Source organism: Narcine bancroftii, chromosome 4, assembly GCF_036971445.1.
Source record: "Narcine bancroftii isolate sNarBan1 chromosome 4, sNarBan1.hap1, whole genome shotgun sequence".
Classification (NCBI taxonomy): domain Eukaryota; kingdom Metazoa; phylum Chordata; class Chondrichthyes; order Torpediniformes; family Narcinidae; genus Narcine; species Narcine bancroftii.
The window spans coordinates 237,539,740-237,549,543 of NC_091472.1; the positions used below are offsets into that span (position 1 = coordinate 237,539,740).

A 9,804-nucleotide genomic window follows, 5' to 3' on the forward strand; every position below is an offset into this window, starting at 1 on the left:
GAGATCACAGACCACCAGATTCAAGGACGATTTCTTTCCCACCATGATAAGACTTCTGAACAAACCTCACACACTTAAAATTATGACTTTGCTCTGTTCTAATATCTCTATGTAACTCTACCGTCAATATTGGGATTTGTTATTGTACTATGCATGGGTAGGCCAGCTAGATGGCGTGTAAAGCATGTTTTCTCATTGCACCCTGGTGTATGTGACAATGAACTTGATCTTGAACACTGCCACCAGTCAAAAAGTGGGTGTAAAATCAGAGACAGTGGCTCCTACCAGAAAACTTCATCTTTTAATCCACCACTAATGTCACAATGCTCCAGGTGCTTCTTCCACAGGTCCTTAACTGCCATTACCTGACCATTTTCACTTTCATCCTTATGTCATTGAACTATTCATTGCCTGTCTGACTGATCTTGTCAACCCCAATCTCTCCATGATCCTTTCTAGGTGACAAAATCCAAGCAGAAAGGACCATTTGATACAAAGCCCACCCGTAGCCTTCCGGAAAAAAAAGTGCAAATTATGGGACAAAGCATGCATTTTAGTACTTTTACTATCAACCTTCCCCATCCCCTATTTCCTTCTGGCATCTGCCCTCTTCTAATCTACCATGTTTTTTCCACCCCACCCCATTATTCTCAGCCCCACTATCTCCAAAGTCCAGCATTGGGACATGATGAGTGTGAGGTGCCATCTGCAATTCCACCATTGACCTATATTGGTTCTCTCCTCAAGGAGTAGTAGATTGATGCAGAATGGAGCCAGGTCAATCTGTCCTATTCCTCCCTGCCGACCAAGATGTGCAAATTGATCCGCTCCTCAAGGAGTAGTAGATTGATGAGTTCAGTCTGTCCAATTCCTCCCTGCTGGCCAAGATGTGTAACTGAGTCAGTCTGTGCTGGCATTTAGTCCATATCTCTCTTAATCCCCTCATTCCTGTATATATGCCTGTAGCATATGTTTTATATTTATATATAAATCTTAAAACATCTAGTGGGTTAAAAGAGAGAATGAAAGGAGCAAGTTGGATGCCAAATGCCAGGGGAAGCTAAATTCAGAGGAGAGAGATGAACTGAAAGTCATAAATCATTGCAAATGCAGCTTCATGCATTTTATGAATGGATACAAACTTCAGTGGGTGACTTGAGGAAATAGATCTTCTGGCTTTCTGGCGACTCGGAGAAAGTCTGCCATGGTCTATTGTAAACATGGTAGTGTAACAAACGACATGCTATCATTTTTTTTTTGGAATGGCTAAGTGAGGGGGTGTGCTTTAAGTTTATCACGGAGCAAGCAGATAAATTGTTTTCCCGAGGGGATTGCATAATTTTAGGGTGGCTACAAAATGGCTACCTGGAAAAAGATTGCTACAGCAACCCTTTTAGCCCACAACAAGATTAGCATATTCACGAGGCAGTAATTTAATCCAGAATTGTCCATACTTGCACAGTGTCCAGGATTTACTATGAAAATAGACTGGTTTTACAGGCTGCTGCTTGATTAACCCGTCAAGGCCATCTTCTCAGTAAAAGGCAATCTCGCTACAGATGGATCTGCCTTTGTTTGCTGCCAGTCCTTCATTTTGTGGTACACATCAGCATTTGTAAAGGGAAGCAAGAGATTTTGCACTGTCAATGTTCTTTTCAGATAACCCTTCCTCACAATTACATGACCTGAAAGATTTTGTTTCCTGAACACATTATCATTGACCCATGAACTTCTAGTGTAACTGCATTTCTACAGTTGCTGCGTGGTTTCTAAAACAATTAGTAAATCAGTCATCATTATGCTTCTAATCCACCTTCTTTGCAGATTGCTGCGGCTGGGTCTTCCTGCCACGTCGCCTGTTTTGTCTTTAGGATAATGGGGAGTGGGGGATCGGTTTCTCAGCTTCATTGAAAATAACAATTATTTTAGCTTGCCTTTATCCAAGAACTATCGTGCTGCTTGTCAATATTTAATAGGATGCATGCTGTTTGCATAATTGTCCATGTATTAAAACTTTTCTTTTGACGAAAGATTAGACGCTTTCACATTGCAGCACCCGGGTGAGATTACTGGGTAGGGTGTGCCACAGCAACCTAGCCTACCTGTTAAATCACCAACCCTGCAATTTAAGGGTCCCTGCTGTGAATGAGTGACGTGTTACGCCGCCACAGGGAATGCCCTATTCCGTGTTCTGTGAGCCCTTTCCCCTTTCAAATAGGCAGAGGAGGACACCTGGGTAAGTTTTACCCAGGTAGGTAGGGGACGTGGGTAGATTTTGATGGGGCTTGCTCGGGTCTTCAACCTAGTAAATTGCCTGGTTAACCCCATTTTACAAGACGTATTGCCTCTTTCAAAGGAAATCAGGCAAAAACTGTCACAGTATTAAAAAAAGTACAGAAGAATTTGCTCTTTGTACAGACCAGATTGGATCAAATTATGGTGATCCTTTAGATCACCTGGGGTTTTTTTTTGTGTGTGTGCGGGGGATGGAAAGATGTGACTCTATTTCTGTTTCCATCCCATTCCAATGCGAAAAGGCTGCATGTCAGAGTTGAGTCAGCTGGTTCTGCTTGGGATTCCCTGCTCCGTGCAAGCCAGCTTGACGATTTGCCTCTGCAAAGTTGGATCAATGAAAGTTGCTTTTATACGTTTCATATCACGCTCTGGGCTCTCTACGTCCCTTAAAATGTACCCGAAAATGGTGCTCGATGTACCCCTACCCTGCGTGGCAGATAATCATGTCCGAATCCGCTTAGGTGGGCTCTGGTCGGAATTGATAGCTTGCAAGCATTTAGCTTGAAGATGCGGAGCCCGTAGCATATGCTACGTTAGCATCTAAATTAATCCATCCACTTTGGTCTTTTGAATATTACAATTGTACCCGCCTCTTCCATATACCCGCCAACCTCGCGTCTCCTAAAAACGCAAAAGGGGGCATCGAACCACCGTCATCCAATCTGGCAGCTCTGAAAACAATACGTTGAGACCCGAGCTGTCATCAGTGTCGATGCTGGGATCTGTCTTGCGCTGGGGCACGCATGAAATGAAACAACGGAGAGACAAACCATCCCTCCAGGCGGGAAATAGTAGAACATCACAAGTCGCTTCGTTTGTTGTAATCGGTTGAGAAAATTCTGGGGGAATCGTCTTTCTTCACCATGGATTACAGAGTGCGTGGCAAGAAAATGCGAACTGCAAAGATTATGTATCAGTCACGGAAGGAAATCAAACAAGGTTGATTGCAATAAGGGCTGGAGTGGGGGTGGGGACCCCACTGGTGTAAGTTTGATTTGAGTGCCGCCGCCCCCCGGGCTACTTTTCAGTCGAGGTTGTTCAAGGGGTCTGTCAGGAATGCCTGATTTTCAAGTCCAAACTCAGTAACATTCGTCCTCACCCCCGCCTCCTGTCCGACATCGAGTCCGCCAGTTTCTTTCTCCGCCCCTTCCCACCCCCCTCTTTCTTTTTCGTTCGATCTTTTCCCCGACAGTCCTCCCCGCAGTTTCCATCGCCTTCACGCAACGCCGCAGTTAAAAAAAAACACACTTGAAACACACTTCTGAAAACAGCCTAATTCAAAGCAGAAATGCAGCCGTTAGACTGAGCGCAAGGCTCCATAATTTTACTGGAGATGATTTTTCTATAAAACAAGGCTTCAACTCGTAGCTCAAGGGAAAGCGAGGGCAAACTCAAAAACGCTCGCAGTGAATATCTCTACCTGAGGAAATTTGCATCTTATTGAACATTTAAGCAATTCCCCAACATTTAAACCCCATTGAAATTAAACCACCTCCAAATTCTAATCATTCCACGGATGGCTACTAAATTGCTACATTGTATTGCGGATGGCCAACCGAACGAGTTACACTCAAGCCCACAACCAGAGCAAAGGGATACAGAATTCGTGCAGACTGTCTGGAGAAAGAGACTCCTACCCTCAGCTCCTGGTGCGCCCAGTGGATGGATCCTTCCGTTTTCACTTTGTGAGCATTTCAGGATGAAGCCCGTTGCCGTCCGCCGATCCTCCTTGCAATGCGGCTGAGTTTTGATGAAATGGGAACTTGAAACAGCGACTACCTGGAGTCTAGCTCGAACGATGAGCTGACTCGATGGAGGGATCGACTCAGAGCTGGGCGATCTCCAACTTCGAGTGACACGCCCGCAACTCGACCACATTCGTAAATTGAAAGCAGACCCAAAAAAAATGAGCCTGAAATGTCAACCGACTGAGGTCATTGGGCGCCTCTCCAAACCTGGTTTCCTCCTTAAATCCTTGACAACTCTTAACGTTAACGTCCCTTACTTTGTCAATGGCTTTTGCATGCACCATATACGTTAAAATAAAACATTATACGTTATCTCTATTAATTGCACCTTATAACATCAGTAATAATATTTCGGCAATCTCTTGCACTGTTTGGCCTTCAGGAAAATTGTCTGAGGGTCAAGCTATATTGGACTGGTTCTTTTAATGAGATGAAATTGCCGGTCAAGAAAAATCAATGAAAGGAAGGGGCTTCCAAAAGAAAACATTTGTTAGCAAGACTGGAGGCCGTGAGGATAGGGAAACAGTGGCAGATGAGATGCAGGATTGAGAGAGGTTCAAGGGACCGGGGTTCTTCGGATGTCACTCTTTTTAACATGATTCAGGGTATGATGAGAGTTCAGGTCGACCACAAAACAGAGAACAATGATGAACCTCAAAAGCAGGGGATTGGAATTCCAGAACGGTCAGACACAATTAATCTTAACATCTCCTTAAAAGGAAGGATAACCAGTGTGATTTGGCATTGGCAACAATTTACCCAGTGATCGAGATCTGCAGCTTAATGCTATCTGCATTTAATTTTGGTGATGCCCTCTACAGGGAACGCCTTTGACTGCATGTATGTGTGATGCCGAGTTCCTTGCTTCAGCTTCATGCTGAAGAATATTCTTAACATTTTTAAACAGGAAGTCCAAATTGTAGCATTTAGTACATTCATCTGAAAACCACATCGCGACAAATAATCGTTTGCTTTATGACTTGATGAAACTAACAGAAACTTCTCTCATCGACTAACGAACGTTTAAAGGCAGACATCTCATTCCCTTGCCGACATGTCTGTCAATGGTCTGGTACTGCCAGACTGAGACCCACTGGGCACCCTCCAACCGGATGGCATTAATATCAACTTCTCTAGCTTTAGTTATAGCCCACCCATCCCACCCCTCTTCCCCCTTCATCTCTCCATTCCCTGTCTCTTTTCGCACAGACATGGAGAACCACAGGGCTGCATTTTTAGCCCCCATGCTCTACTTAAGACCACAATAACACCATCTACAAGTTTGCCGAAGATACCAGGAAGTGGGTTGTATAAAGAAAGGTAATGAGTCAGCATACAGGAGGGAAATTGGAAATGTGGCTGAATGGTGCACCAACAACAACCTTGCATTCAATCTCACCAAAATTAAGGAGCTGACTGTTGACTTTAGGAAAGGAAAACCAGAGGTGTATGATCCAGTGATCCATTGGAGGATCAGAGATGAACAAATTTACATTCTTGGGAGTCACTATCTCGGAGGATCTTTCCTGGACCCAACACACAAATGGCATCATGAAGAAAGCACGTCAGCGCTTCAGAGTTTGCAGAGATTTGATATGACACCAGAAACCCTGGCAAATTTCTACAGAAGTGTGGTAGAACGTGTGCTAACCGGCTGCATTATGGTCTGGTATGGGAACACCAATACCCCTGAACGTAAAGCTCTGCAAAATATAGGGGACACAGCCCTGGACATTATAGGCAAAACCTTCTCCACTATTGAGTACATCTACAGGGAATGCTGCCATCAGAGGGCAGCAGCAATCATCAAAGACCCACACCACCCAGCACTCGCTCTGTTCTCGCTGACAGTTTGCAGTTTTTTTTTACATGTTTACACTGTGTACAGTTTATTTTGCACTACCAATTGGGGTCATTTGACTGCGCTGGAAGGAAAAAGGAATCCCAGGGTTATATGAGATGTCATGTATGTTCTTTGACAATAAATCTGAAATTCCCTTATCACATCCAATTAACACCTTTTGTTGGTCTGGATTCTTCTCCTGTTGTTTGAATTCTGTGACTTTCAGATATATCCTTTTCTGATTTTTCCTTGAAGAAGGGCTCAGGCCCGAAACGTCAGCAATATATCTTTGACTCCGACTGATGCTGAAGGCACTGGCTGAGTTCCTCCAGAATTTTGGTGTTTTTACTACATTCTCAGTGCCTGCAGCCTATCATGTTTCACTCAGATAGCTGAAGGTAGCTGATCCTGTTCATCAGTACTCACTGCCATCATCTTTGCAATCACCTCAGAAAGATCTATTGCAAGCCTATATCTTTGATAGACTCTGTTTGTGTAAAAAATAATTGCCCTTATTCAAGGGAAATTGAATCTTAATAATGAATGCTTAGCCCACTGCTCAACTCATTATACACCCATTACTGTGTGGCCAGGCACAATTTCAATGCTATAAGTTTTCTGATGACACAACAGTTTTGGCAAAGTTACAAACGGTAATGAGGAAGCATACAGGAGGGAGATAGATCAGCTCACTGAATGGTGGAATGACAACAACATTGCGCTCAACATTACTAAAACCACTGAGATGATTGCGGACTTCAGATGGAAGTCAGGGGAACACGACCAAGTCCTCACTGAGGGCTCAGTAGTGGAGAGGGCCAAGAACTACAAATTCCTGGGTGTCAACATCTCTGATGATCTGTCCTGGAGCCTCCATGTTGATGTAATCACAAAGAAGGCTCGCCAGCAGCTATACTTTGTGAGGTGTCTGAGGAAATTCGTTATGCTACCAAAAACTCTTGAAAACTTCTACAGGGATACTCCGGAGAGCATTCTGGCTGGTTGCATCACTGCCTGGGATGGATGTGCCAGCTCTCAGGGCAAGAATAAACTCCTAAAGACTGTTAACTCAGCCTGCAACATCACAGGCATGAGACCACTCCATTGAGAACATCTACATGAGGCGGTGTCTTAAAAAAGCAGCCTCTATCCTCAAAGACCCCACCACCCAGGCCATGCCCTCTTCACTCTGCTACCATTGGGGAAAAGGTACAGGAGCCAAAAGATGAGCACTCAATGACACAAGGACAGTTTCTTCCCCACTGTTATCAGATTCCTGAATAATCAATGAACCAGATACTGCCTAGCTTTTCATGAACTTGTGGCGGTTCACATCCTCATGGCGAACCGGCCCCGCTTGTATTGCCATGTGGCAGGGCAGCCATGGGGAAATGGGGTCGTCAGAGGTTTCTCTCTGACTCTAGCATCCCTTCCCACGCTCACCCTGGACAGTGATTATGATGTCACAATGCACCAGGTGACTGAGCTCATGCTGCCCTTATAGGGGCGTGCTGAATTTGAATAAAAACAGTCGTTAATGACCCTCAACATGGTGGCCGTGTTTCTCCCACTGCTCACACCCCCACAGTGGTGACCCCGACGAGCCCAGATGTTTTTCTGGACTCAAAACACCATGGATTCAGCAGAGGTTAACGCTGTCTCCATCAAGCGTCCCCCCTTTTGGACCCACCGACCAAGAATGTGGTTCGGGAAGGCGGAACAACAATTTCAACTCTGCATCATCTCCTTAGATGTCACAATGTTCAATCATGTTGTGAGTGCTCTGGACCAAGATACGGCAGCGAGGGTGGACGACATCATTCACCACCCCCCCGGATACGGGCAAGTACACCGCCCTTGCTGCTTGGAACTTTCAGGCTAACTCCCCAGCAACGGGCTTCCAGACTCCTTCACCTAGATGGGCTTGGGGACCGTAGTCCATCAGCGCTGATGGACAAAATGCTGGTCCTGGCGGAAGACCACAAGATGCTCCCAAGACCAGGCCAGTCGACCTGGTGTTTCTACCACCACCGCTGGGGAGCGCAAGCCCGTAAGTGCTGCCAGCCCTGTGGGTTTCAGGAAAAGGACCAGGCCAGCCGCCATTGATGGCTGTGACGGCTGGCCACCCAAACAGCTTCCTTCATGTGATGGACAGATCCACCGGCCGTCGATTCCTGGTGGACACAGGGGCTGAGCTCAGCATCCTTCCCCCCACAGCATTAGAGACTTGCATCCGATCTTGAGGTCCAACCCTGTGGGCGGCCAACAGCTCCACCATCAGGTCCTACAGCACCTGCAGGGCACAAATCCAAATTAGGAAGGAGAAGTTCCACTGGAGGTTCATCCTAGCCTCCTTGGGTACCACGCTGTTAGGGGCCGACTTCCTCAGAGCTCACGGCCTACTGGTTCACATGAAGGGCAAAAGGCTAGTCGATGCCCGAACATTCCACTCCACCCGACTGGACACAGCAGAAGCCTGCAGGCCCGAAATCGCCACCGTAGCCACCACCAGGGTTGAGTTCGATGAGATCCTCCACAATTGCCGACCATCTTAGAGCCACGGTTCAATGCCAGCCTGCCCCAGCATGGGATCTTCCACCACATTGCCACACAGAGCCCCCTCTGCACACTAGACCCAGACGGCTGCCACCTGAGAAGCTCCAGCTGGCAAAGGAGGAGTTCTCTAGGCTCCAGGAACTGGGAATGGTCCAGCGCTCGGTCAGCGCCTGGGCATCACCGCTCCATATGGTCCCGAAATTGTCCAGGGGCTGGAGACCGTGCAGGGACTACCGTCGGTTGAATGACGCAACCACCCACAACAGGTATCCAGTGCCCCACATGCAGGACTTCTCCGCCAACCTCCATGGCGCACGGGTCTTCTCCAAAGTGCACCTTCTGTGGGGATACCATCAGATCTCGGTGCATCCAGACGACGTGGGTAAGATGGCCATTATCACTCCTTTCGGCCTCTTCAAGTTCCTGCGTATGCCCTTTGGTCTAAAGAACGTGGCCCAAACGTTCCAGCGCCTCATGGACATGGTTGGAAAAGACCTGGACTTTGTGTTCATTTACCGGGACGATATTTTCATTGCAGTCGCAACCCCGATGAACACAAAGCCCACCTCTACACACTCTTTGCCCGGCTGGCGGACTTCGGCCTCACGGTCAACGCAGCCAAATGCCAGTTCGGCAAGGAGTCCCTCCAGTTCCTGGGGCACACCATTTCAGCGGCTGGGGCTGCGCCAGAACTGGAGAAAGTAGCGGCTGTTCAACGATTCCCCAAACCCTCCACCCTGAAAGGCCTCCAAGAGTTCACGGGGATGGTGAACTTTTACCATCGTTCCATCTCTGGAGCCGTGCGCACCATGTGCCCATTGTTCGTGCTCATGGCCACCAAAGACTTCATCGTAGTCAGAGGAGGCGGACAGGGTTTTCATCATGACAAAGGAGGCCCTAGCCAGTGCCACGCTGCTGGTGCACCCGCGGCGGGAGGTGCACATGGCGTTCTCAGTGGACGACTCAGTTATGGAATGGGGGGGTCTGGAACAGTGGCTCAATGGACAATGGCGCCCACTGGCCTTTTTCAGCAAGCAGCTCCGCCCGCCGGAGCTCAAATACAGTGCCTTTGACCTGGAGCTCCTGGTGCTGTATTTGGCTTTCCGCTACTTCCTCAAGGCCAGGCCATTCACAGCCTTCACGGATCAGATGCCCCTCTCTCAAGCACTGGCGATGGCCAAGGATCCGCGGTCCGCCAGACAGCAGTGCCACGTCTCGTACGTATCTGAGTTCACGACTGACTTCCGACACAGGGCTGGCAAGGACAATGTAGTGGTGGATGCGCTCTCTCGTCCAGCCATCAACACTCTCGCGCCTGGCCTGGATTACGAACAACTGGCTCAGACACAGAGGAATGATGCT

The 9,804-nt window shown here is 47.5% G+C and overlaps 1 protein-coding gene across 1 annotated transcript in view; it reads right to left on the bottom strand.

Annotated features, from left to right (window-relative positions):
* The window catches only part of LOC138761742 (collagen alpha-3(VI) chain-like), a 380,600-nt gene extending 376,445 nt beyond the window's left edge, over nucleotides 1-4,155 (bottom strand). Inside the window, exon 1 of the mRNA XM_069934408.1 lies at nucleotides 3,933-4,155. The gene's annotated coding sequence lies outside the window, so the exon portion shown is untranslated. The remainder of the gene's footprint in view (nucleotides 1-3,932) is intronic.
* Between the last annotated feature and the right edge of the window lie 5,649 nt (nucleotides 4,156-9,804).